Below are 24,714 nucleotides of genomic sequence, written 5' to 3' on the forward strand. Positions count from 1 at the left end.
TCAGGGTCCCTCTCACATACCTAGAGCTGAGAGAAGCCTCCTCTTGAGGTGCTTGTGGTAAGGTGGTATTCCTCTGGAGTCGAAGCCAGGGACTAACCTCTCATCTCGAGTTGATTTTTCGCCCACGGAGCTCTTTCGTGTTGCTACAGTGACCTCAGGATCCCTCTAGCCTTGAAACAGTGTTCTTGGGGTTTCTCTGGAGTGCCATCAAGGAAATCAAGGCTCCTTTCATGTGTGATGTGCAACACGGAATTGCTCTGCACGCAGTGCAGGGGAATCGGGCCTCATCTCGCGGCGAGGGGGAAGTCTCATGGTTTTTCTCGAGTTACGGCGGGAACCTGGGGTATATTCTCGAGTTACGACGGGGATGGCCCTTCCACACACGTGTTTCTTCAGCGACGTCAGGACTCCTGCCTAGTTGCGAGGGACAACTCTGGATTCTCCTCGAGGCTTGGCAGGGCAATTGGGACGCCTCTCCAGCTGAGGCGGGAGACCAAGTGTCCCTTTCCAAGTGCCACAGGAATCCTGGGACTCCTATCAAGTTTCACGAGGAGTCAGGCATCGTCTCCTTTGGAGGCACTGATCTCCGCGTACCTCTGGAGTTTTCAAAGGATGTGAGGCTATCGGTCGCGATGAGGTGGGGAACTAAGTCTTTCTCTGTGCTTTCCACAGGGGATTCAGACATCCTTTCGTCCTGGGAGATGCAAGACGAGCCTGCATTGAAGTCACTGCAGGGATATCCGGCCTTATTTCGAGTCAGGGCATCGCGGTGTCCATTCCACTTGAGGCCGCAAACTCAGGGTCCCTCTCACATACCTAGAGCTGAGAGAAGCCTCCTCTTGAGGTGCTTGTGGTAAGGTGGTATTCCTCTGGAGACGAATCCAGGGACTAACCTCTCTTTTCGAGTTGATTTTTGGTCCACAGAGTTCTTTCGTGTTGCTACAGTGACCTCAGGATCCCTCTATCCTTGAAACAGTATTCTTGGGGTTTCTCTGGAGTGTCATCAAGGAAATCAAGGCTCCTTTCATGTGTGATGTGCAAGACGGAATTGCTCTGCACGCAGTACAGGGGAATCGGGCCTCATCTCGCATCGAGGGGGAAGTCTCATGGTTTTTCTCGAGTTGCGGCGGGAACCTGGGGTATATTCTCGAGTTACGACGGGGATGGCCCTTCCACCCACGTGTTTGTTCAGCCACGTCAGGACTCCTGCCTAGTTGCGAGGGACAACTCGGGATTCTCCTCGAGGCTTGGCAGGGCAATTGGAACGCCTCTCCAGCTGAGGCGGGAGACCAAGGGTCCCTTTCTACGTGCCACAGGAATCCTGGGACTCCTATCAAGTTTCACGAGGAGTCAGGCATCGTCTCCTTTGGAGGCACTGATCTCCGCGTACCTCTGGAGTTTTCAAAGGATGTGAGGCCTCCGGTCGCGATGAGGTGGGGAACTAGGTCTTTCTCTGTGGTCTCCACAGGGGATTCAGACATCCTTTCTTCTTGGGAGATGCAAGACGAGCCTGCATTCAAGTCACTGCAGGGATATCCGGCCTTATTTCGAGTCAGGGCATCGCGGTGTCCATTCCACTTGAGGCCGCAAACTCAGGATCCCTCTCACATACCTAGAGCTGAGAGAAGCCTCCTCTTGAGGTGCTTGTGGTAAGGTGGTATTCCTCAGGAGTCGAAGCCAGGGACTAACCTCTCATCTCGTGTTGATTCTTGGTCCACGGAGCTCTTTCGTGGTGCTACAGTGAACTCAGGATCCCTCTAGCCTTGAAACAGTGTTCTTGGGGTTTCTCTGGAGTGCCATCAAGGAAATCAAGGCTCCTTTCATGTGCGATGTGCAACACGGAATTGCTCTGCACGCAGTGCAGGGGAATCGGGCCTCATCTCGCGGCGAGGGGGAAGTCTCATGGATTTTCTCGAGTTGCGGCGGGAACCTGGGGTATATTCTCGAGTTACGACGGGGATGGCCCTTCCACCCACGTGTTTCTTCAGCGACGTCAGGACTCCTGCCTAGTTGCGAGGGACAACTCGGGATTCTCCTCGAGGCTTTGCAGGGCAATTGGGACGCCTCTCCAGCTGAGACGGGAGACCAAGGGTCCCTTTCCACGTGCCACAGGAATCCTGGGTCTCCTATCAAGTATCACGAGGAGTCAGGCATCGTCTCCTTTGGAGGCACTGATCTCCGCGTACCTCTGGAGTTTTCAAAGGATTTGAGGCCTTCTGTCGCGATGAGGTGGGGAACTAGGATTTTCTCTGTGGTCTCCACAGGGGATTCAGACACCCTTTCGTCTTGGGAGATGCAAGACGAGCCTGCATTCCAGTCACTGCAGGGATATCCGGCCTTATTTCGAGTCAGGGCATCGCGGTGTCCATTCCACTTGAGGCCGCAAACTCAGGGTCCCTCTCACATACCTAGAGCTGAGAAAAGCCTCCTCTTGAGGTGCTTGTGGTAAGGTGGTATTCCTCTGGAGTCGAAACCAGGGACTAACCTCTCATCTCGAGTTGATTTTTGGTTCACGGAGCTCTTTCGTGTTGCTACAGTGACCTCAGGATCCCTCTAGCCTTGAAACAGTGTTCTTGGGGTTTCTCTGGAGTGCCATGAAGGAAATCAAGGCTCCTTTCATGTGTGATGTGCAACACAGAATTGCTCTGCACGCAGTGCAGGGGAATCGGGCCTCATCTCGCGGCGAGGGGGAAGTCTCATGGTTTTTCTCGAGTTGCGGCGGGAACCTGGGGTATATTCTCGAGTTACGACGGGGATGGCCCTTCCACACACGTGTTTGTTCAGCCACGTCAGGACTCTTGCCTAGTTGCGAGACACAACTCGGAATTCTCCTCAAAGCTTGGCAAGGCAATTGGGACGCCTTTCCAGCTGAGGCGGGAGACCAAGGGTCCCTTTCCACGTGCCCCAGGAATCCTGGGACTCCTATCAAGTTTCACGAGGAGTCAGGCATCGTCTCCTTTGGAGGCATTGATCTCCGCGTACCTCTGGAGTTTTCAAAGGATGTGAGGCCTCCGGTCGCGATGAGGTGGGGAACTAGGTCTTTCTCTGTGGTCTCCACAGGGGATTCAGACATCCTTTCATCTTGGGAGATGCAAGACGAGCCTGCATTCAAGTCACTGCAGGGATATCCGGCCTTATTTCGAGTCAGGGCATCGCGGTGTCCATTCCACTTGAGGCCGCAAACTCAGGATCCTTCTCACATACCTAGAGCTGAGAGAAGCCTCCTCTTGAGCTGCTTGTGGTAAGGTGGTATTCCTCAGGATTCGAAGCCAGGGACTAACCTCTCATCTCGTGTTGATTCTTGGTCCACGGAGTTCTTTCGTGTTGCTACAGTGACCTCAGGATCCCTCTAGCCTTGAAACAGTGTTCTTGGGGTTTCTCTGGAGTGCCATCAAGGAAATCAAGGCTCCTTTCATGTGTGATTTGCAACACGGAATTACTCTGCACGCAGTGCAGGGGAATCGGGCCTCATCTCGCAGCGAGGGGGAAGTCTCATGGTTTTTCTCGAGTTGCGGCGGGAACCTGGGGTATATTCTCGAGTTACGACGGGGATGGCCCTTCCACCCACGTGTTTCTTCAGCGACGTCAGGACTCCTGCCTAGTTGCGAGCGACAACTCTGGATTCTCCTCGAGGCTTGACAGGGCAATTGGGACTCCTCTCCAGCTGAGGCGGGAGACCAAGTGTCCCGTTCCACGTGCCACAGGAATTCTGGGACTCCTATCAAGTTTCACGAGGAGTCAGGCATCGTCTACTTTGGAGGCACTGATCTCCGCATACCTCTGGAGTTTTCAACGGATTTGAAGCCTCCGGTCGCGATGAGGTGGGGAACTAGGTCTTTCTCTGTGGTCTCCACAGGGGATTCAGACACCCTTTCGTTTTGGGAGATGCAAGACGAGCCTGCATTCCAGTCACTGCAGGGATATCCGGCCTTATTTCGAGTCAGGGCATCGCGGTGTCCATTCCACTTGAGGCCGCAAACTCAGGGTCCCTCTCACATACCTAGAGCTGAGAGAAGCCTCCTCTTGAGGTGCTTGTGGTAAGGTGGTATTCCTCTGGAGTCGAAGCCAGGGACTAACCTCTCATCTCGAGTTGATTTTTGGTCCACGGAGCTCTTTCGTGTTGCTACAGTGACCTCAGGATCCCTCTATCCTTGAAACAGTGTTCTTGGGGTTTCTCTGGAGTGCCATCAAGGAAATCAAGGCTCCTTTCATGTGTGATGTGCAAGACGGAATTGCTCTGCACGCAGTACAGGGGAATCGGGCCTCATCTCGCATCGAGGGGGAAGTCTCATGGTTCTTCTCGAGTTGCGGCGGGAACCTGGGGTATATTCTCGAGTTACGACGGGGATGGCCCTTCCACCCACGTGTTTGTTCAGCCACGTCAGGACTCCTGCCTAGTTGCGAGGGACAACTCTGGATTCTCCTCGAGGCTTGGCAGGGCAATTGGAACGCCTCTCCGGCTGAGGCGGGAGAATCAGGGTCCCTTTCCACGTGCCACAGGAATCCTGGGTCCCCTATCAAGTTTCACGAGGAGTCAGGCATCGTCTCCTTTGGAGGCACTGATCTCCGCATACCTCTGGAGTTTTCAACGATTTTGAGGCCTCCTGTCGCGATGAGGTGGGGAACTAGGTCTTTCTCTGTGGTCTCCACAGGGGATTCAGACACCCTTTCGTCTTGAGAGATGCAAGACGAGCCTGCATTCCAGTCACTGCAGGGATATCCGGCCTTATTTCGAGTCAGGGCATCGCGGTGTCCATTCCACTTGAGGCCGCAAACTCAGGATCCCTCTCACATACCTAGAGCTGAGAGAAGCCTCCTCTTGAGGTGCTTCTGGTAAGGTGGTATTCCTCTGGAGTCGAAGCCAGGGACTAACCTCTCATCTCGAGTTGATTTTTGGTCCACAGAGTTCTTTCGTGTTGCTACAGTGACCTCAGGATCCCTCTAGCCTTGAAACAGTGTTCTTGGGGTTTCTCTGGAGTGCCATGACGGAAATCAAGGCTCCTTTCATGTGTGATGTGCAACACAGAATTGCTCTGCACGCATTGCAGGGGAATCGGGCCTCATCTCGCGGCGAGGAGGAAGTCTCATGGTTTTTCTCGAGTTGCGGCGGGAACCTGGGGTATATTCTCGAGTTACGACGGGGATGGCCCTTCCACACACGTGTTTGTTCAGCCACGTCAGGACTCTTGCCTAGTTGCGAGACACAACTCGGGATTCTCCTCGAGGCTTGGCAAGGCAATTGGGACACCTTTCCAGCTGAGGCGGGAGACCAAGGGTCCCTTTCCAAGTGCCTCAGGAATCCTGGGACTCCTATCAAGTTTCACGAGGAGTCAGGCATCGTCTCCTTTGGAGGCACTGATCTCCGCGTACCTCTGGAGTTTTCAAAGGATGTGAGGCCTCCGGTCGCGATGAGGTGGGGAACTAGGTCTTTCTCTGTGGTCTCCACAGGGGATTCAGACATCCTTTCATCTTGGGAGATGCAAGACGAGCCTGCATTCAAGTCACTGCAGGGATATCCAGCCTTATTTCGCGTCAGGGCATCGCGGTGTCCATTCCACTTGAGGCCGCAAACTCAGGGTCCCTCTCACATACCTAGAGCTGAGAGAAGCCTCCTCTTGAGGTGCTTCTGGTAAGGTGGTATTCCTCTGGAGTCGAAGCCAGGGACTAACCTCTCATCTCGAGTTGATTTTTGGCCCACGGAGCTCTTTCGTGTTGCTACAGTGACCTGAGGATCCCTCTAGCCTTGAAACAGTGTTCTTGGGGTTTCTCTGGAGTGCCATCAAGGAAATCAAGGCTCCTTTCATGTGTGATGTGCAACACGGAATTGCTCTGCACGCAGTGCAGGGGAATCGGGCCTCATCTCGCGGCGAGGGGGAAGTCTCATGGTTTTTCTCGAGTTGCGGCAGGAACCTGGGGTATATTCTCGAGTTACGACGGGGATGGCCCTTCCACCCACGTGTTTGTTCAGCCACGTCAGGACTCCTGCCTAGTTGCGAGGGACAACTCTGGATTCTCCTCGATGCTTGGCAGGGCAATTGGGACGCCTCTCCAGCTGAGGCGGGGGACCAAGTGTCCCTTTCCAAGTGCCACAGGATTCCTGGGACTCCTATCAAGTTTCACGAGGAGTCAGGCATCGTCTCCTTTGGAGGCACTGATCTCCGCGTACCTCTGGAGTTTTCAAAGGATGTGAGGCCTGCGGTCGCGATGAGGTGGGGAACTAGGTCTTTCTCTGTGGTCTCCAGAGGGGATTCAGACATCCTTTCTTTTTGGGAGATGCAAGACGAGCCTGCATTCAAGTCACTGCAGGGATATCCGGCCTTATTTCGAGTCAGGGCATCGCGGTGTCCATTCCACTTGAGGCTGCAAACTCAGGATCCCTCTCACATACCTAGAGCTGAGAGAAGCCTCCTCTTGAGGTGCTTGTGGTAAGGTGGTATTCCTCAGGAGTCGAAGCCAGGGACTAACCTCTCATCTCGTGTTGATTCTTGGTCCACGGAGCTCTTTCGTGTTGCTGCAGTGACCTCAGGATCCCTCTAGCCTTGAAACAGTGTTCTTGGGGTTTCTCTGGAGTGCCATGAAGGAAATCAAGGCTCCTTTCATGTGTGATGTGCAACACGGAATTGCTCTGCACGCAGTGCAGGGGAATCGGGCCTCATCTCGCGGCGAGGGGGAAGTCTCATGGTTTTTCTCGAGTTGCGGCGGGAACCTGGGGTATATTCTCGAGTTACGACGGGGATGGCCCTTCCACACACGTGTTTCTTCAGCGACGTCAGGACTCCTGCCTAGTTGCGAGGGACAACTCGGGATTCTCCTCGAGGCTTTGCAGTGCAATTGGGACGCCTCTCCAGCTGAGGCGGGAGACCAAGGGTCCCTTTCCACGTGCCACAGGTATCCTGGCACTCCTATCAAGTTTCACGAGGACTCAGGCATCGTCTTCTTTGGAGGCACTGATCTCCGCGTATCTCTGGAGGTTTCAAAGGATGTGAGGCCTCCGGTCGCGATGAGGTGGGGAACTAGGTCTTTCTCTGTGGTCTCCACAGGGGATTCAGACATCCTTTCTTCTTGGGAGATGCAAGACGAGCCTGCATTCAAGTCACTGCAGGGATATCCGGCCTTATTTCGCGTCAGGGCATCGCGGTGTCCATTCCACTTGAGGCCGCAAACTCAGGGTCCCTCTCACATACCTAGAGCTGAGAGAAGCCTCCTCTTGAGGTGCTTGTGGTAAGGTGGTATTCCTCTGGAGTCGAAGCCAGGGACTAACCTCTCATCTCGAGTTGATTTTTGGCCCACGGAGCTCTTTCGTGTTGCTACAGTGACCTCAGGATCCCTCTAGCCTTGAAACAGTGTTCTTGGGGTTTCTCTGGAGTGCCATGAAGGAAATCAAGGCTCCTTTCATGTGTGATGTGCAACACAGAATTGCTCTGCACGCAGTGCAGGGGAATCGGGCCTCATCTCGCGGCGAGGGGGAAGTCTCATGGTTTTTCTCGAGTTGCGGCGGGAACCTGGGGTATATTCTCGAGTTACGACGGGGATGGCCCTTCCACACACGTGTTTGTTCATCCACGTCAGGACTCTTGCCTAGTTGGAGACACAACTCGGGATTTTCCTCGAGGCTTGGCAAGGCAATTGGGACGCCTCTCCAGCTGAGGCGGGAGACCAAGGGTCCCTTTCCACGTGCCACAGGAATGCTGGGACTCCTATCAAGTTTCACGAGGAGTCAGGCATCGTCTCCTTTGGAGGCACTGATCTCCGCGTACCTCTGGAGTTTTCAAAGGATGTGAGGCCTCCGGTCGCGATGAGGTGGGGAACTAGGTCTTTCTCTGTGGTCTCCACAGCGGATTCAGACATCCTTTCATCTTGGGAGATGCAAGACGAGCCTGCATTCAAGTCACTGCAGGGATATTCGGCCTTATTTCGCGTCAGGGCATCGCGGTGTCCATTCCACTTGAGGCCGCAAACTCAGGGTCCCTCTCACATACCTAGAGCTGAGAGAAGCCTCCTCTTGAAGTGCTTGTGGTAAGGTGGTATTCCTCTGGAGTCGAGGCCAGGAACTAACCTCTCATCTCGAGTTAATTTTTGGCCCACGGAGCTCTTTCGTGTTGCTACAGTGACCTCAGGATCCCTCTAGCCTTGAAACAGTGTTCTTGGGGTTTCTCTGGAGCCCCATCAAGGAAATCAAGGCTCCTTTCATGTGTGATGTGCCACACGGAATTGCTCTGCACGCAGTGCAGGGGAATCGGGCCTCATCTCGCGGCGAGGGGGAAGTCTCATGGTTTTTCTCGAGTTGCGGCGGGAACCTGGGGTATATTCTCGAGTTACGACGGGGATGGCCCTTCCAGCCACGTGTTTCTTCAGCGACATCAGGACTCCTGCCTAGTTGCGAGGGACAACTCTGGATTCTCCTCGAGGCTTGGCAGGGCAATTGGGACGCCTCTCCAGCTGAGGCGGGAGACCAAGTGTCCCTTTCCAAGTGCCACAGGAATCCTGGGACTCCTATCAAGTTTCACGAGGAGTCAGGCATCGTCTCCTTTGGAGGCACTGATCTCCGCGTACCTCTGGAGTTTTCAAAGGATGTGAGGCTATCGGTCGCGATGAGGTGGGGAACTAAGTCTTTCTCTGTGCTTTCCACAGGGGATTCAGACATCCTTTCGTCCTGGGAGATGCAAGACGAGCCTGCATTGAAGTCACTGCAGGGATATCCGGCCTTATTTCGAGTCAGGGCATCGCGGTGGCCATTCCACTTGAGGCCGCAAACTCAGGGTCCCTCTCACATACCTAGAGCTGAGAGAAGCCTCCTCTTGAGGTGCTTGTGGTAAGGTGGTATTCCTCTGGAGACGAATCCAGGGACTAACCTCTCTTTTAGAGTTGATTTTTGGTCCACAGAGTTCTTTCGTGTTGCTACAGTGACCTCAGGATCCCTCTATCCTTGAAACAGTGTTCTTGGGGTTTCTCTGGAGTGCCATTAAGGAAATCAAGGCTCCTTTCATGTGTGATGTGCAAGACGGAATTGCTCTGCACGCAGTACAGGGGAATCGGGCCTCATCTCGCATCGAGGGGGAAGTCTCATGGTTTTTCTCGAGTTGCGGCGGGAACCTGGGGTATATTCTCGAGTTACGACGGGGATGGCCCTTCCACACACGTGTTTGTTCAGCCACGTCAGGACTCCTGCCTAGTTGCGAGGGACAACTCTGGATTCTCCTCGAGGCTTGGCAGGGCAATTGGGACGCCTCTCCAGCTGAGGCGGGAGACCAAGGGTCCCTTTCCACGTGCCACAGGAATCCTGGGACTCCTATCAAGTTTCACGAGGAGTCAGGCATCGTCTCCTTTGGAGGCACTGATCTCCGCTTACCTCTGGAGTTTTCAAAGGATGTGAGGCCTCCGGTCGCGATGAGGTGGGGAACTAGGTGTTTCTCTGTGGTCTCCACAGGGGATTCAGACATTCTTTATTCTTGGGAGATGCAAGACGAGCCTGCATTCAAGTCACTGCAGGGATATCCGGCCTTATTTCGAGTCAGGGCATCGCGGTGTCCATTCCACTTGAGGCCGCAAACTCAGGATCCCTCTCACATACCTAGAGCTGAGAGAAGCCTCCTCCTGAGGTGCTTGTGGTTAGGTGGTATTCCTCAGGAGTCGAAGCCATGGACTAACCTCTCATCTCGTGTTGATTCTTGGTCCACGGAGCTCTTTCGTGTTGCTACAGTGACCTCAGGATCCCTCTAGCCTTGAAACAGTGTTCTTGGGGTTTCTCTGGAGTGCCATCAAGGAAATCAAGGCTCCTTTCATGTGTGATGTGCAACACGGAATTGCTCTGCACGCAGTGCAGGGGAATCGGGCCTCATCTCGCGGCGAGGGGGAAGTCTCAAGGTTTTTCTCGAGTTGCGGCGGGAACCTGGGGTATATTCTCGAGTTACGACGGGGATGGCCCTTCCACACACGTGTGTGTTCAGCCATGTCAGGACTCCTGCCTAGTTGCGAGGGACAACTCGGGATTCTCCTCGAGGCTTTGCAGGGCAATTGGGACGCCTCTCCAGCTGAGACGGGAGACCAAGGGTCCCTTTCCACGTGCCACAGGAATCCTGGGTCTCCTATCAAGTTTCACGAGGAGTCAGGCATCGTCTCCTTTGGAGGCACTGATCTCCGCATACCTCTGGAGTTTTCAAAGGATTTGAGGCCTCCTGTCGCGATGAGGTGGGGAACTAGGTCTTTCTCTGTGGTCTCCACAGGGGATTCAGACACCCTTTCGTCTTGGGAGATGCAAGACGAGCCTGCATTCAAGTCACTGCAGGGATATCCAGCCTTATTTCGCGTCAGGGCATCGCGGTGTCCATTCCACTTAAGGCCGCAAACTCAGGGTCCCTCTCACATACCTAGAGCTGAGAGAAGCCTCCTCTTGAGGTGCTTGTGGTAAGGTGGTATTCCTCTGGAGTCGAAGCCAGGGACTAACCTCTCATCTCGAGTTGATTTTTGGCCCACGGAGGTCTTTCGTGTTGCTACAGTGACCTCAGGATCCCTTTAGCCTTGAAACAGTGTTCTTGGGGTTTCTCTGGAGTGCCATGAAGGGAATCAAGGCTCCTTTCATGTGTGATGTGCAACACGGAATTGCTCTGCACGCAGTGCAGGGGAATCGGGCCTCATCTCACGGCGAGGGGGAAGTCTCATGGTTTTTCTCGAGTTGCGGCGGGAACCTGGGGTATATTCTCGAGTTACGACGGGGATGGCCCTTCCACCCACGTGTTTCTTCAGCGACGTCAGGACTCCTGCCTAGTTGCGAGGGACAACTCTGGATTCTCCTCGAGGCTTGGCAGGGCAATTGGGACGCCTCTCCAGCTGAGGCGGGAGACCAAATGTCCCTTTCCAAGTGCCACAGGAATCCTGGGACTCCTATCAAGTGTCACGAGGAGTCAGGCATCGTCTCCTTTGGAGGCACTGATCTCCGCGTACCTCTGGAGTTTTCAAAGGATGTGAGGCTATCAGTCGCGATGAGGTGGGGAACTAAGTCTTTCTCTGTGCTTTCCACAGGGGATTCAGACATCCTTTCGTCCTGGGAGATGCAAGACGAGCCTGCATTGAAGTCACTGCAGGGATATCCGGCCTTATTTCGAGTCAGGGCATCGCGGTGGCCATTCCACTTGAGGCCGCAAACTCAGGGTCCCTCTCACATACCTAGAGCTGAGAGAAGCCTCCTCTTGAGGTGCTTGTGGTAAGGTGGTATTCCTCTGGAGACGAATCCAGGGACTAACCTCTCTTTTCGAGTTGATTTTTGGTCCACAGGGTTCTTTCGTGTTGCTACAGTGACCTCAGGATCCCTCTATCTTTGAAACAGTGTTCTTGGGGTTTCTCTGGAGTGCCATCAAGGAAATCAAGGCTCCTTTCATGTGTGATGTGCAAGACGGAATTGCTCTGCACGCAGTACAGGGGAATCGGGCCTCATCTCGCATCGAGGGGGAAGTCTCATGGTTTTTCTCGAGTTGTGGCGGGAACCTGGGGTATATTCTCGAGTTACGACGGGGATGGCCCTTCCACACACGTGTTTGTTCAGCCACGTCAGGACTCCTGCCTAGTTGCGAGGGACAACTCGGGATTCTCCTCGAGGCTTGGTAGGGCAATTGGAACGCCTCTTCAGCTGAGGCGGGAGACCAAGGGTCCCTTTCCACGTGCCACAAGAATCCTGGGACTCCTATCAAGTTTCACGAGGAGTCAGGCATCGTCTCCTTTGGAGGCACTGATCTCCGCGTACCTCTGGAGTTTTCAAAGGATGTGAGGCCTCCGGTCGCGATGAGGTGGGGAACTAAGTCTTTCTCTGTGCTTTCCACAGGGGATTCAGACATCCTTTCTTCTTGGGAGATGCAAGACGAGCCTGCATTCAAGTAACTGCAGGGATATCCGGCCTTATTTCGAGTCAGGGCATCGCGGTGTCCATTCCACTTGAGGCCGCAAACTCAGGATCCCTCTCACATACCTAGAGCTGAGAGAAGCCTCCTCTTGAGGTGCTTGTGGTAAGGTGGTATTCCTCTGGAGTCGAAGCCAGGGACTAACCTCTCATCTCGAGTTGACTTTTGGTCCACGGAGCTCTTTCGTGTTGCTACAGTGACCTCAGGATCCCTCTAGCCTTGAAACAGTGTTCTTGGGGTTTCTCTGGAGTGCCATCAAGGAAATCAAGGCTCCTTTCATGTGTGATGTGCAACACAGAATTGCTCTGCACGCAGTGCAGGGGAATCGGGCCTCATCTCGCGGCGAGGGGGAAGTCTCATGGTTTTTCTCGAGTTGAGGCGGGAACCTGGGGTATATTCTCGAGTTACGACGGGGATGGCCTTTCCACACACGTGTTTGTTCAGCCACGTCAGGACTCTTGCCTAGTTGCGAGACACAACTCGGGATTCTCCTCGAGGCTTGGCAAGGCAATTGGGACGCCTCTCCAGCTGAGGCGGGAGACCAAGGGTCCCTTTCCACGTGCCACAGGAATCCTGGGACTCCTATCAAGTTTCACGAGGAGTCAGGCATCGTCTCCTTTGGAGGCACTGATCTCCGCGTACCTCTGGAGTTTTCAAAGGATGTGAGGCTATCGGTCGCGATGAGGTGGGGAACTAAGTCTTTCTCTGTGCTTTCCACAGGGGATTCAGACATCCTTTCGTCCTGGGAGATGCAAGACGAGCCTGCATTGAAGTCACTGCAGGGATATCTGGCCTTATTTCGAGTCAGGGCATCGCGGTGTCCATTCCACTTGAGGCCGCAAACTCAGGGTCCCTCTCACATACCTAGAGCTGAGAGAAGCCTCCTCTTGAGGTGCTTGTGGTAAGGTGGTATTCCTCTGGAGACGAATCCAGGGACTAACCTCTCTTTTAGAGTTGATTTTTGGTCCACAGAGTTCTTTCGTGTTGCTACAGTGACCTCAGGATCCCTCTATCCTTGAAACAGTGTTCTTGGGGTTTCTCTGGAGTGCCATCAAGGAAATCAAGGCTCCTTTCATGTGTGATGTGCAAGACGGAATTGCTCTGCACGCAGTACAGGGGAATCGGGCCTCATCTCGCATCGAGGGGGAAGTCTCATGGTTTTTCTCGAGTTGCGGCGGGAACCTGGGGTATATTCTCGAGTTACGACGGGGATGGCCCTTCCACCCACGTGTTTGTTCAGCCACGTCAGGACTCCTGCCTAGTTGCGAGGGACAACTCTGGATTCTCCTCGAGGCTTGGCAGGGCAATTGGGACGCCTCTCCAGCTGAGGCGGGAGACCAAGGGTCCCTTTCCACGTGCCACAAGAATCCTGGGACTCCTATCAAGTTTCACGAGGAGTCAGGCATCGTCTCCTTTGGAGGCACTGATCTCCGCGTACCTCTGGAGTTTTCAAAGGATGTGAGGCCTCCGGTCGCGATGAGGTGGGGAACTAGGTGTTTCTCTGTGGTCTCCACAGGGGATTCAGACATTCTTTATTCTTGGGAGATGCAAGACGAGCCTGCATTCAAGTCACTGCAGGGATATCCGGCCTTATTTCGAGTCAGGGCATCGCGGTGTCCATTCCACTTGAGGCCGCAAACTCAGGGTCCCTCTCACATACCTAGAGCTGAGAGAAGCCTCCTCTTGAGGTGCTTGTGGTTAGGTGGTATTCCTCAGGAGTCGAAGCCATGGACTAACCTCTCATCTCGTGTTGATTCTTGGTCCACGGAGCTCTTTCGTGTTGCTACAGTGACCTCAGGATCCCTCTAGCCTTGAAACAGTGTTCTTGGGGTTTCTCTGGAGTGCCATCAAGGAAATCAAGGCTCCTTTCATGTGTGATGTGCAACACGGAATTGCTCTGCACGCAGTGCAGGGGAATCGGGCCTCATCTCGCGGCGAGGGGGAAGTCTCATGGTTTTTCTCGAGTTGCGGCGGGAACCTGGGGTATATTCTCGAGTTACGACGGGGATGGCCCTTCCACACACGTGTGTGTTCAGCCATGTCAGGACTCCTGCCTAGTTGCGAGGGACAACTCGGGATTCTCCTCGAGGCTTTGCAGGGCAATTGGGACGCCTCTCCAGCTGAGACGGGAGACCAAGGGTCCCTTTCCATGTGCCACAGGAATCCTGGGTCTCCTATCAAGTTTCACGAGGAGTCAGGCATCGTCTCCTTTGGAGGCACTGATCTCCGCATACCTCTGGAGTTTTCAAAGGATTTGAGGCCTCCTGTCGCGATGAGGTGGGGAACTAGGTCTTTCTCTGTGGTCTCCACAGGGGATTCAGACACCCTTTCGTCTTGGGAGATGCAAGACGAGCCTGCATTCAAGTCACTGCAGGGATATCCAGCCTTATTTCGCGTCAGGGCATCGCGGTGTCCATTCCACTTGAGGCCACAAACTCAGGGTCCCTCTCACATACCTAGAGCTGAGAGAAGCCTCCTCTTGAGGTGCTTGTGGTAAGGTGGTATTCCTCTGGAGTCGAAGCCAGGGACTAACCTCTCATCTCGAGTTGATTTTTGGCCCACGGAGGTCTTTCGTGTTGCTACAGTGACCTCAGGATCCCTCTAGCCTTGAAACAGTGTTCTTGGGGTTTCTCTGGAGTGCCATGAAGGAAATCAAGGCTCCTTTCATGTGTGATGTGCAACACGGAATTGCTCTGCACGCAGTGCAGGGGAATCGGGCCTCATCTCACGGCGAGGGGGAAGTCTCATGGTTTTTCTCGAGTTGCGGCGGGAACCTGGGGTATATTCTCGAGTTACGACGGGGATGGCCCTTCCACCCACGTGTTACTTCAGCGACGTCAGGACTCCTGCCTAGTTGCGAGGGACAACTCTGGATTCTCCTCGAGGCTTGGCAGGGCAATTGGGACGCCTCTCCAGCTGAGGCGGGAGACCAAATGTCCCTTTCCAAGTGCCACAGGAATCCTGGGACTCCTATCAAGTGTCACGAGGAGTCAGGCATCGTCTCCTTTGGAGGCACTGATCTCCGCGTACCTCTGGAGTTTTCAAAGGATGTGAGGCTATCAGTCGCGATGAGGTGGGGAACTAAGTCTTTCTCTGTGCTTTCCACAGGGGATTCAGACATCCTTTCGTCCTGGGAGATGCAAGACGAGCCTGCATTGAAGTCACTGCAGGGATATCCGGCCTTATTTCGAGTCAGGGCATCGCGGTGGCCATTCCACTTGAGGCCGCAAACTCAGGGTCCCTCTCACATACCTAGAGCTGAGAGAAGCCTCCTCTTGAGGTGCTTGTGGTAAGGTGGTATTCCTCTGGAGACGAATCCAGGGACTAACCTCTCTTTTCGAGTTGATTTTTGGTCCACAGAGTTCTTTCGTGTTGCTACAGTGACCTCAGGATCCCTCTATCTTTGAAACAGTGTTCTTGGGGTTTCTCTGGAGTGCCATCAAGGAAATCAAGGCTCCTTTCATGTGTGATGTGCAAGACGGAATTGCTCTGCACGCAGTACAGGGGAATCGGGCCTCATCTCGCATCGAGGGGGAAGTCTCATGGTTTTTCTCGAGTTGTGGCGGGAACCTGGGGTATATTCTCGAGTTACGACGGGGATGGCCCTTCCACCCACGTGTTTGTTCAGCCACGTCAGGACTCCTGCCTAGTTGCGAGGGACAACTCGGGATTCTCCTCGAGGCTTGGTAGGGCAATTGGAACGCCTCTCCAGCTGAGGCGGGAGACCAAGGGTCCCTTTCCACGTGCCACAAGAATCCTGGGACTCCTATCAAGTTTCACGAGGAGTCAGGCATCGTCTCCTTTGGAGGCACTGATCTCCGCGTACCTCTGGAGTTTTCAAAGGATGTGAGGCCTCCGGTCGCGATGAGGTGGGGAACTAGGTGTTTCTCTGTGGTCTCCACAGGGGATTCAGACATCCTTTCTTCTTGGGAGATGCAAGACGAGCCTGCATTCAAGTCACTGCAGGGATATCCGGCCTTATTTCGAGTCAGGGCATCGCGGTGTCCATTCCACTTGAGGCCGCAAACTCAGGATCCCTCTCACATACCTAGAGCTGAGAGAAGCCTCCTCTTGAGGTGCTTGTGGTAAGGTGGTATTCCTCTGGAGTCGAAGCCAGGGACTAACCTCTCATCTCGAGTTGACTTTTGGTCCACGGAGCTCTTTCGTGTTGCTACAGTGACCTCAGGATCCCTCTAGCCTTGAAACAGTGTTCTTGGGGTTTCTCTGGAGTGCCATCAAGGAAATCAAGGCTCCTTTCATGTGTGATGTGCAACACGGAATTGCTCTGCACGCAGTGCAGGGGAATCGGGCCTCATCTCGCGGCGAGGGGGAAGTCTCATGGTTTTTCTCGAGTTGCGGCGGGAACCTGGGGTATATTCTCGAGTTACGACGGGGATGGCCCTTCCACACACGTGTTTGTTCAGCCACGTCAGGACTCTTGCCTAGTTGCGAGACACAACTCGGGATTCTCCTCGAGGCTTGGCAAGGCAATTGGGACGCCTCTCCAGCTGAGGCGGGAGACCAAGGGTCCCTTTCCACGTGCCACAGGAATCCTGGGACTCCTATCAAGTTTCACGAGGAGTCAGGCATCGTCTCCTTTGGAGGCACTGATCTCCGCGTACCTCTGGAGTTTTCAAAGAATGTGAGGCCTCCGGTCGCGATGAGGTGGGGAACTAGGTCTTTCTCTGTGGTCTCCACAGGGGATTCAGACATCCTTTCATCTTGGGAGATGCAAGACGAGCCTGCATTCAAGTCACTGCAGGGATATCCGGCCTTATTTCGCGTCAGGGCATCGCGGTGTCCATTCCACTTGAGGCCGCAAACTCAGGGTCCCTCTCACATACCTAGAGCTGAGAGAAGCCTCCTCTTGGGGTGCTTGTGGTAAGGTGGTATTCCTCTGGAGTCGAGGCCAGGGACTATCCTCTCATCTCGAGTTGATTTTTGGCCCACGGAGCTCTTTCGTGTTGCTACAGTGACCTCAGGATCCCTCTAGCCTTGAAACAGTGTTCTTGGGGTTTCTCTGGAGTGCCATCAAGGAAATCAAGGCTCCTTTCATGTGTGATGTGCAACACGGAATTGCTCTGCACGCAGTGCAGGGGAATCGGGCCTCATCTCGCGGCGAGGGGGAAGTCTCATGGTTTTTCTCGAGTTGCGGCGGGAACCTGGGGTATATTCTCGAGTTACGACGGGGATGGCCCTTCCACCCACGTGTTTCTTCAGCGACGTCAGGACTCCTGCCTAGTTGCGAGGGACAACTCTGGATTCTCCTCGAGGCTTGGCAGGGCAATTGGGACGCCTCTCCAGCTGAGGCGGGAGACCAAGTGTCCCTTTCCAAGTGCCACAGGAATCCTGGGACTCCTATCAAGTTTCACGAGGAGTCAGGCATCGTCTTCTTTGGAGGCACTGATCTCCGCGTACCTCTGTAGTTTTCAAAGGATGTGAGGACTGCGGTCGCGATGAGGTGGGGAACTAGGTGTTTCTCTGTGGTCTCCACAGGGGATTCAGACATCCTTTCATCTTGGGAGATGCAAGACGAGCCTGCATTCAAGTCACTGCAGGGATATCCAGCCTTATTTCACGTCAGGGCATCGCGGTGTCCATTCCACTTGAGGCCGCAAACTCAGGGTCCCTCTTTCATACCTAGAGCTGAGAGAAGCCTCCTCTTGAGGTACTTGTGGTAAGGTGGAATACCTCTGGAGTCGAAGCCAGGGACTAACCTCTCATCTCATGTTGATTCTTGGTCCACGGAGCTCTTTCGTGTTGCTACAGTGACCTCAGGATCCCTCTAGCCTTGAAACAGTGTTCTTGGGGTTTCTCTGGAGTGCCATCAAGGAAATCAAGGCTCCTTTCATGTGTGATGTGCAACACGGAATTGCTCTGCATGCAGTGCAGGGGAATCGGGCCTCATCTCGCGGCGAGGGGGAAGTCTCATGGTTTTTCTCGAGTTGCGGCGGGAACCTGGGGTATATTCTCGAGTTACGATGGGGATGGCCCATCCACCCACGTGTTTCTTCAGCGACGTCAGGACTCCTGCCTAGTTGCGAGGGACAACTCTGGATTCTCCTCGAGGCTTGGCAGGGCAATTGGGACGCCTCTCCAGCTGAGGCGGGAGACCAAGTGTCCCTTTCCAAGTGCCACAGGAATCCTGGGACTCCTATCAAGATTCACGAGGAGTCAGGCATCGTCTCCTTTGGAGGCACTGATCTCCGCGTACCTCTGGAGTTTGCAAAGGATGTGAGGCCTCCGGTCGCGATGAGGTGGGGAACGAAGTCTTTCTCTGTGCTTTCCATAGGGGATTCAGACATCCTTTCGTCCTGGGAGATGCAAGACGAGCCTGCATTGAAGTCACTGCAGGGATATCCGGCCTTATTTCGAGTCAGGGCATCGCGGTGTCCATTCCAATTGAGGCCGCAAACTCAGGGTCCCTCTCACATACCTAGAGCTGAGAGAAGCCTCCTCTTGAGGTGCTTGTGGTAAGGTGGTATACCTCTGGAGACGAATCCAGGGACTAACCTCTCTTTTCGAGTTGATTTTTGGTCCACAGAGTTCTTTCGTGTTGCTACAGTGACCTCAGGATCCCTCTAGCCTTGAAACAGTGTTCTTGGGGTTTCTCTGGAGTGCCATGAAGGAAATCAAGGCTCCTTTCATGTGTGATGTGCAAGACGGAATTGCTCTGCACGCAGTGCAGGGGAATCGGGCCTCATCTCGCATTGAGGGGGAAGTCTCATGGTTTTTCTCGAGTTGCGGCGGGAACCTGGGGTATATTCTCGAGTTACGACGGGGATGGCCCTTCCACCCACGTGTTTCTTCAGCCACGTCAGGACTCTTGCCTAGTTGCGAGACACAACTCGGGATTCTCCTCGAGGCTTGGCAGGGCAATTGGGACGCCTCTCCAGCTGAGGAGGGAGACCAAGGGTCCCTTTCCACGTGCCACAGGAATCCTGGGACTCCTATCAAGTTTCACGAGGAGTCAGGCATCGTCTCCTTTGGAGGCACTGATCTCCGCGTACCTCTGGAGTTTTCAAAGGATGTGAGGCCTCCGGTCGCGATGAGGTGGGGAACTAGGTCTTTCTCTGTGGTCTCCACAGGGGATTCAGACATCCTTTCATCTTGGGAGATTCAAGACGAGCCTGCATTCAAGTCACTGCAGGGATATCCGGCCTTATTTCGCGTCAGGGCATCGCGGTGTCCATTCCACTTGAGGCCGCAAACTCAGGGTCCCTCTCACATACCTAGAGCTGAGAGAAGCCTCCTCTTGAGGTGCTTGTGGTAAGGTGGTATTCCTCTGGAGTCGAAGCCAGGGACTAACTTCTCATCTCGAGTTGAATTTTGGTCAACGGAGCTCTTTCGTGTTGCTACAGTGACCTCAGGATCCCTCTAGCCTTGAAACAGTGTTCTTGGGGTTTCTCTGGAGTGCCATCAAGGAAATCAAGGCTCCTTTCATGTGTGATGTGCAACACGGAATTGCTCTGCACGCAGTGCAGGGGAATCGGGCCTCATCTCGCGGCGAGGGGGAAGTCTCATGGTTTTTCTCGAGTTGCGGCGGGAACCTGGGGTATATTCTCGAGTTACGACGGGGAAGGCCCTTCCACACACGTGTTTGTTCAGCCACGTCAGGACTCTTGCCTAGTTGCGAGACACAACTCGGGATTCTCCTCGAGGCTTGGCAAGGCAATTGGGACGCCTCTCCAGCTGAGGCGGGAGACCAAGGGTCCCTTTCCACGTGCCACAGGAATCCTGGGACTCCTATCAAGTTTCACGAGGAGTCAGGCATCGTCTCCTTTGGAGGCACTGATCTCCGCGTACCTCTGGAGTTTTCAAAGGATATGAGGCCTCCGGTCGCGATGAGATGGGGAACTAGTTCTTTCTCTGTGGTCTCCACAGGGGATTCAGACATCCTTTCATCTTGGGAGATGCAAGACGAGCCTGCATTCAAGTCACTGCAGGGATATCCAGCCTTATTTCGCGTCAGGGCATCGCGGTGTCCATTCCACTTGAGGCCGCAAACTCAGGGTCCCTCTCACATACCTAGAGCTGAGAGAAGCCTCCTCTTGAGGTGCTTGTGGTAAGGTGGTATTCCTCTGGAGTCGAAGCCAGGGACTAACTTCTCATCTCGAGTTGAATTTTGGCCCACGGAGCTCTTTCGTGTTGCTACAGTGACCTCAGGATCCCTCTAGCCTTGAAACAGTGTTCTTGGGGTTTCTCTGGAGTGCCAACAAGGAAATCAAGGCTCCTTTCATGTGTGATGTGCAACACGGAATTGCTCTGCACGCAGTGCAGGGGAATCGGGCCTCATCTCGCGGCGAGGGGGAAGTCTCATGGTTTTTCTCGAGTTGCGGCGGGAACCTGGGGTATATTCTCGAGTTACGACGGGGATGGCCCTTCCACCCACGTGTTTGTTCAGCCACGTCAGGACTCCTGCCTAGTTGCGATGGACAACTCTGGATTCTCCTCGAGACTTGGCAGGGCAATTGGGACGCCTCTCCAGCTGAGGCGGGAGACCAAGTGTCCCTTTCCAAGTGCCACAGGAATCCTGGGACCCCTATCAAGTTTCACGAGGAGTCAGGCATCGTCTCCTTTGGAGGCACTGATCTCCGCGTACCTCTGGAATTTTCAAAGGATGTGAGGCTATCGGTCGCGATGAGGTGGGGAACTAAGTCTTTCTCTGTGCTTTCCACAGGGGATTCAGACATCCTTTCGTCCTGGGAGATGCAAGACGAGCCTGCATTGAAGTCACTGCAGGGATATCCGGCCTTATTTCGAGTCAGGGCATCGCGGTGTCCATTCCACTTGAGGCCGCAAACTCAGGGTCCCTCTCACATACCTAGAGCTGAGAGAAGCCTCCTCTTGAGGTGCTTGTGGTAAGGTGGTATTCCTCTGGAGACGAATCCAGGGACTAACCTCTCTTTTCGAGTTGATTTTTGGTCCACAGAGTTCTTTCGTGTTGCTACAGTGACCTCAGGATCCCTCTAGCCTTGAAACAGTGTTCTTGGGATTTCTCTGGAGTGCCATCAAGGAAATCAAGGCTCCTTTCATGTGTGATGTGCAAGCCGGAATTGCTCTGCACGCAGTACAGGGGAATCGGGCCTCATCTCGCATCGAGGGGGAAGTCTCATGGTTTTTCTCGAGTTGCGGCGGGAACCTGGGGTATATTCTCGAGTTACGACGGGGATGGCCCTTCCACACACGTGTTTGTTCAGCCACGTCAGGACTCCTGCCTAGTTGCGAGGGACAACTCGGGATTCTCCTCGAGGCTTGGCAGGGCAATTGGGACGCCTCTCCAGCTGAGGCGGGAGACCAAGGGTCCCTTTCCACGTGCCACAGGAATCCTGGGACTCCTATCAAGTTTCACGAGGAGTCAGGCATCGTCTCCTTTGGAGGCACTGATCTCCGCGTACCTCTGTAGTTTTCAAAGGATGTGACGCCTGCGGTCGCGATGAGGTGGGGAACTAGGTGTTTCTCTGTGGTCTCCACAGGGGATTCAGACATCCTTTCTTCTTGGGAGATGCAAGACGAGCCTGCATTCAAGTCACTGCAGGGATATTCGGCTTTATTTCGAGTCAGGGCATCGCGGTGTCCATTCCACTTGAGGCCGCAAACTCAGGATCCCTCTCACATACCTAGAGCTGAGAGAAGCCTCCTCTTGAGGTGCTTGTGGTAAGGTGGTATTCCTCAGGAGTCGAAGCCATGGACTAACCTCTCATCTCGAGTTGATTCTTTGTCCACGGAGCTCTTTCGTGTTGCTACAGTGACCTCAGGATCCCTCTAGCCTTGAAACAGTGTTCTTGGGGTTTCTCTGGAGTGCCATCAAGGAAATCAAGGCTCCTTTCATGTGTGATGTGCAACACGGAATTGCTCTGCACGCAGTGCAGGGGAATCGGGCCTCATCTCGCGGCGAGGGGGAAGTCTCATGGTTTTTCTCGAGTTGCGGCGGGAACCTGGGGTATATTCTCGAGTTACGACGGGGATGGCCCTTCCACACACGTGTGTGTTCAGCCATGTCAGGACCCCTGCCTAGTTGCGAGGGACAACTCGGGATTCTCCTCGAGGCTTTGCAGGGCAATTGGGACGCCTCTCCAGCTGAGACGGGAGACCAAGGGTCCCTTTCCACGTGCCACAGGAATCCTGGGTCTCCTATCAAGTTTCACGAGGAGTCAGGCATCGTCTCCTTTGGAGGCACTAATCTCCGCATACCTCTGGAGTTTTCAAAGGATTTAAGGCCTCCTGTCGCGATGAGGTGGGGAACTAGGTCTTTCTCTGTGGTCTCCACAGGGGATTCAGACACCCTTTCGTCTTGGGAGAAGCAAGACGAGCCTGCATTGAAGTCACTGCAGGGATATCCGGCCTTATTTCGAGTCAGGGCATCGCGGTGTCCATTCCACTTGAGGCCGCAAACTCAGGATCCCTCTCACATACCTAGAGCTGAGAGAAGCATCCTCTTGAGGTGCTTGTGGTAAGGTGGTATTCCTCAGGAGTCGAAGCCAGGGACTAACCTCTCATCTCATGTTGATTCTTGGTCCACGGAGCTCTTTCGTGTTGCTACAGTGACCTCAGGATCCCTCTAGCCTTGAAACAGTGTTCTTGGGGTTTCTCTGGAGTGCCATCAAGGAAATCAAGGCTCCTTTCATGTGTGATGTGCAACACGGAATTGCTCTGCACGCAGTGCAGGGGAATCGGGCCTCATCTCGCGGCGAAGGGGAGGTCTCATGGTTTTTCTCGAGTTGCGGCGGGAACCTGGGGTATATTCTCGAGTTACGACGGGGATGGCCCTTCCACCCACGTGTTTCTTCAGCGACGTCAGGACTCCTGCCTAGTTGCGAGGGACAACTCTGGATTCTCCTCGAGGCTTGGCAGGGCAATTGGGACGCCTCTCCAGCTGAGACGGGAGACCAAGGGACCCTTTCCACGTGGCACAGGAATCCTGGGTCTCCTATCAAGTTTCACGAGGAGTCAGGCATCGTCTCCTTTGGAGGCACTGATCTCCGCGTACCTCTGGAGTTTTCAAAGGATGTGAGGCTATCGGTCGCGATGAGGTGGGGAACTAAGTCTTCCTCTGTGCTTTCCACAGGGGATTCAGACATCCTTTCGTCCTGGGAGATGCAAGACGAGCCTGCATTCAAGTCACTGCAGGGATATCCGGCCTTATTTCGAGTCAGGGCATCGCGGTGTCCATTCCACTTGAGGCCGCAAACTCAGGATCCCTCTCACATACCTAGAGCTGAGAGAAGCCTCCTCTTGAGGTGCTTGTGGTAAGGTGGTATTCCTCAGGAGTCGAAGCCAGGGACTAACCTCTCATCTCGTGTTGATTCTTGGTCCACGGAGCTCTTTCGTGTTGCTACAGTGACCTCAGGATCCCTCTAGCCTTGAAACAGTGTTCTTGGGGTTTCTCTGGAGTGCCATCAAGGAAATCAAGGCTCCTTTCATGTGTGATGTGCAACACGGAATAGCTCTGCACGCAGTGCAGGGGAATCGGGCCTCATCTCGCGGCGAGGGGGAAGTCTCATGGTTTTTCTCGAGTTGCAGCGGGAACCTGGGGTATATTCTCGAGTTACGACGGGGATGGCACTTCCACACACGTGTGTGTTCAGCCATGTCAGGACTTCTGCCTAGTTGTGAGGGACATCTCGGGATTCTCCTCGAGGCTTTGCAGGGCAATTGGGACGCCCCTCCCGCTGAGACGGGAGACCAAGGGTCCCTTTCCACGTGCCACAGAAATCCTGGGTCTCGTATCAAGTTTCGCGAGGAGTCAGGCATCGTCTTCTTTGGAGGCACTGATCTCCGCATACCTCTGGAGTTTTCAAAGGATTTGAGGCCTCCTGTCGCGATGAGGTGGGGAACTAGGTCTTTCTCTGTGGTCTCCACAGGGGATTCAGACACCTTTCGTCTTGGGAGATGCAAGACGAGCCTGCATTCAAGTCACTGCAGGGATATCCGGCCTTATTTCGAGTCAGGGCATCGTGGTGTCCATTCCACTTGAGGCCGCAAACTCAGGGTCCCTGTCACATACCTAGAGATGAGAGAAGCCTCCTCTTGAGGTGCTTGTGGTTAGGTGGTATTCCTCTGGAGTCGAAGCCAGGGACTAACCTCTCATCTCGAGTTGATTTTTGGTCCACGGAGCTCTTTCATGTTGCTACAATAACCTCAGGATCCCTCTAGCCTTGAAACAGTGTTCTTGGGGTTTCTCTGGAGTGCCATGAAGTAAATCAAGGCTCCTTTCATGTGTGATGTGCAACACGGAAATGCTCTGCACGCAGTGCAGGGAAATCGGGCCTCATCTCACGGCGAGGGGGAAGTCTCATGGTTTTTCTCGAGTTGCGGCGGGAACCTGGGGTATATTCTCGATTTACGACGGGGATGGCCCTTCCACCCACGTGTTTCTTCAGCGACGTCAGGACTCCTGCCTAGTTGCGAGGGACAACTCTGGATTCTCCTCGAGGCTTGGCAGCGCAATTGGGACGCCTCTCCAGCTGAGGCGGGAGACCAAGTGTCCCTTTCCAAGTGCCACAGGAATCCTGGGACTCCTATCAAGTTTCACGAGGAGTCAGGCATCGTCTCCTTTGGAGGCACTGATCTCCGCGTACGTCTGGAGTTTTCAAAGGATGGGAGGCTATCGGTCGCGATGAGGTGGGGACCTAAGTCTTTCTCTGTGCTTTCCCCAGGGGATTCAGACATCCTTTCGTCCTGGGAGATGCAAGACGAGCCTGCATTGAAGTCACTGCAGGGATATCCGGCCTTATTTCGAGTCAGGGCATCGCGGTGTCCATTCCACTTGAGGCCGCAAACTCAGGGTCCCTCTCACATACCTAGAGCTGAGAGAAGCCTC

This window comes from Cervus elaphus, unplaced genomic scaffold (genome assembly GCF_910594005.1).
Source record: "Cervus elaphus unplaced genomic scaffold, mCerEla1.1, whole genome shotgun sequence".
Taxonomy (NCBI): Eukaryota; Metazoa; Chordata; class Mammalia; order Artiodactyla; family Cervidae; genus Cervus; species Cervus elaphus.